Raw genomic sequence first — 3779 nt, forward strand, 5'->3', positions numbered from 1 at the left:
AGCACAGCTCAAACTACAATGTTAAAAAGCAATTAAAATAATACGAATTTATTTATTGATTGTTTGCATATTCTAACATTTCACAAATTGTTCGTCGCACTGCCTCTCCCTCATTAGTTCGTGCACTAGGTAATGTCTCATTAATATCGTGCTCCGATTCCTCAAGTTGGTAATCGAAATGATCATCTTGTTGAAGTATAAGATTGTGTAACAATGCGCAACAGAGAATCCACTTGTTCACTTTTTTCATGCCATTTGCATCTTTAATTTGAATTCTTAAACTTTTTAAACTCCCAAACCTTTCCTTCAGCATACCGAAACAGTGTTCAATTCGTATTCTATAACAACTGAATGTTTTGTTAAAAAAGTCCTTCGACTCGACTAACTTAAAATTTATATTATTAACACAAAAAATTGTTTACAGGTGCTGACACGAACAAAAAAGTTAGTTCAATGAATTATTATTCATACAGACTGATGGTTCGGGAAAATGAGGACAATCACATCTCAAAATGTCGGCGTCTATTTCACCAATATGCGGTGGATATGTATGTGAAAGTTGAAACTGAACGATAGACATTTATCAGGTTGAACCAGGCAAAACTCCGTTCCGAGGAATACATTCATCTTCGGGATACCATTAATGCTGATGGAAATGCACAGAATGTTGACAGAACAACTATTCTCCCAGCAACATACGTCGGAAGTCCGCGTCATATGCATGAATATGCTCAAGATGCTATGTGCTATGTACGACATTATGGCACACCAGATTTGTTTATCATATTCACATGCAATCCAAAGTGGACAGAAATTCAACAAGAATTATTTACTAGCCAATCACCCATTGATCGCCACGATATCACTGCTAGGGTGTTCAAAATGAAATTAAAATCACTCATGGATTTTATTGTTGGATGTACTCAGTTGAGTGGCAAAAACGCGGATTACCAAATGCACATATCCTCATTTGGTTGGTTGAGAGGATAAGACCGAATGAAATTGATCATGTGATATCAGCAGAAATTCCCGATTATAATGAAGACCCACTGTTACATGAGGTTATTACAAAAAATATGATACATGGTCCATGTGGAATATTAAATCCCATTTCTCCGTGTATGGTTGAAGGAAAATGTTCAAAACGCTACCCAAGACAATTAGTAGCAGAAACTATTACTGGAAATGATGGATATCCACTTTATCGCCACCGATCCATTGATGACAAAGGAAAGTCAACAATAGTCAAAGTAAATCGACAGGACATTGAAGTTGATAATCGTTGGGTTGTTTCGTTATGCAAGGCATATAAAGCACACATAAACGTCGAATTTTGCCATTCCGTAAAATCTATCAAATACATTTGCAAGTATGTGAACAAAGGTAGTGATATGGCTGTCTTCGGAGTTGCTGCCGAAAATTCAAATGATGAAGTCACTCAATATCAAATGGGCCGCTATGTTAGTAGTAACGAAGGCATGTGTCGTATATTTTCGTTTTCTATACATGAACGACGGCGGCCGCCGCAGCCGAATGGGTTGGTGCGTGATTACCATTCGGAATTCACAGAGAGGTCGTTGGTTCGAATCTCGGTCAAAGCAAAATTAACAAAAAAACATTTTTCTAATAGCGGTCGCCCTTCGGCAGGCAATGGCAAACCTCCGAGTGTATTTCTGGCATGAAAAAGCTCCTCATAAAAATATCTGCCGTTCGGAGTCGGCTTGAAACTGTATGCCCCTCCATTTGTGGAACAACATCAAGACGCACACCACAAATAGGAGGAGGAGCTCGGCCAAACACCTAACAGAAGTGTACGCGCCAATTAATTATTTTTATTTTTATACATGAACGACACCCTACTGTTGTTCACTTGGCCGTACATTTGGAAAATGGTCAACGGGTGTATTTTACAGATGCAAACGTATTACAACGAGTTAACAGGCCACCATCGACAACATTAACCAGCTTCTTTGAAATGTGCCAGCATGATGATTTTGCCAGAACGCTACTTTACTCCGAAATTCCAAGATATTATACCTGGAATCAGTCATCAAAAAAATTCCAACGGCGAAAACGAGGACAGCCAGTTCCAGGTTATCCACAAGTATTTTCCACCGATGCACTGGGCCGTCTCTATGCAATCCATCCCAGTCAAGATGAGTGTTTTTATTTGCGTTTACTGTTAGTCAATGTTCGTGGTCCAACATCATTCCAACATCTGCGAACAGTTAATGGTGTATTGAGTGGCACATACAGAGAAGCCTGTCAACATTTAGGATTGTTAGAGAATGACACTCATTGGGACCACACTTTCGAAGATGCTGTGATTTCGTCAAATGCTAAACAAATACGAACATTATTTTCTATAATTTTTTCTACATGCTTCCCATCAACACCGACTGATTTATAGCATAAATACAAAGATCATATGGCGGAAGATATATTGCATCAGATGCGTCTTAGAACATCGAAGGCAGATTTACAAATGAACGAAGAAATTCACAATGAAGCATTAATTTTAATTGAGGACATGTGCTTGATGCTTAGCAACAAAGTATTAACACAAATAGGAATGATAGCACCCAATCGCCCAATGCACAACTCATTTGATCAAGAATTGAGACGCGAAGCCCAATACGATTCCGAAATATTACGAGAAATGGTTGATAGAACAGTTCCCCTTTTAAATCAACAACAAAAATATGCCTACGATACGGTCATGAAAGTAGTGAACGATGGAACTGTCGGATTTTATTTTTTAGATGCTCCTGGTGGAACTGGGAAAACATTTTTGTTATCATTAATTTTGGCCACGATTCGATCGCAAAATGGAATTGCACTAGCCCTAGCTTCATCATGTATTGCAGCTACGTTGTTGGAAGGCGGTCGAACAGCTCATTCAGCTCTCAAGTTGCCGTTGAACCTTCAAATAAATGAAACCCCAACTTGCAACCTTTCGGGGAATTCTTCCATGGCGAAAGTGCTGCAGCAAACCAGATTGATCATTTGGGATGCATGCACGATGGCACACAAAAATTCTTTGGAGTCATTAGATCGCTCAATGCAAGATCTACGAAATTAAAAAAACCGGTTTGGTGGTGCAATGATACTATTGGCAGGTGATTTTCGACAAATATTACCAGTTGTTCCACGCTCAACGCCAGCTGATGAACCAAATGCATGTTTGAAGTCGTCCATTTTATGGAAATACATTAAAACACTTAAATTGAGTATAAACATGAGAGTCGAATTGCAGGAAGACCAGTCTGGAGAAGTGTTTTCCAAACAACTGCTCGATATTGGTAATGGTAATATTGCTGTTGATACATCATCTGGATATGTACATTACATTCCTTACCAATTTTTGTAACTTTTGTGAATCAAAGACCGAACTCATGGAGATGGTTTTCCCAAACATTGCTCAAAATTACGTAAATCACGTTTGGTTAGGCGAACGTGTTATATTGGCCGCATAAAACGTTGGTGTGAACGAAATGAATTTTCAGATCCAAGAGAAAATAGCTGGCGAATTGAAGAATTACAAATCAGTTGATTCCGTTAGACCCGATTTACACGAGGAGACATCTGGAAGGGAGACACTGGAAATTCTCTTTTCATGTCTCATTCGCGGCCACACGGGCAAAAATGTTTCCGCGACATTTTGACATTTAATACTTTAGCATCGTCTGGTTCGGATGTATTCCCGCACGCGCTTACATGTAAAGCGGAAAACGTTCGTCAACAATTTCTTAACCCTAGAGTACGAAGCATATTTTACG

Source organism: Anastrepha obliqua, chromosome 6 (genome assembly GCF_027943255.1).
Source record: "Anastrepha obliqua isolate idAnaObli1 chromosome 6, idAnaObli1_1.0, whole genome shotgun sequence".
Lineage (NCBI taxonomy): Eukaryota > Metazoa > Arthropoda > Insecta > Diptera > Tephritidae > Anastrepha > Anastrepha obliqua.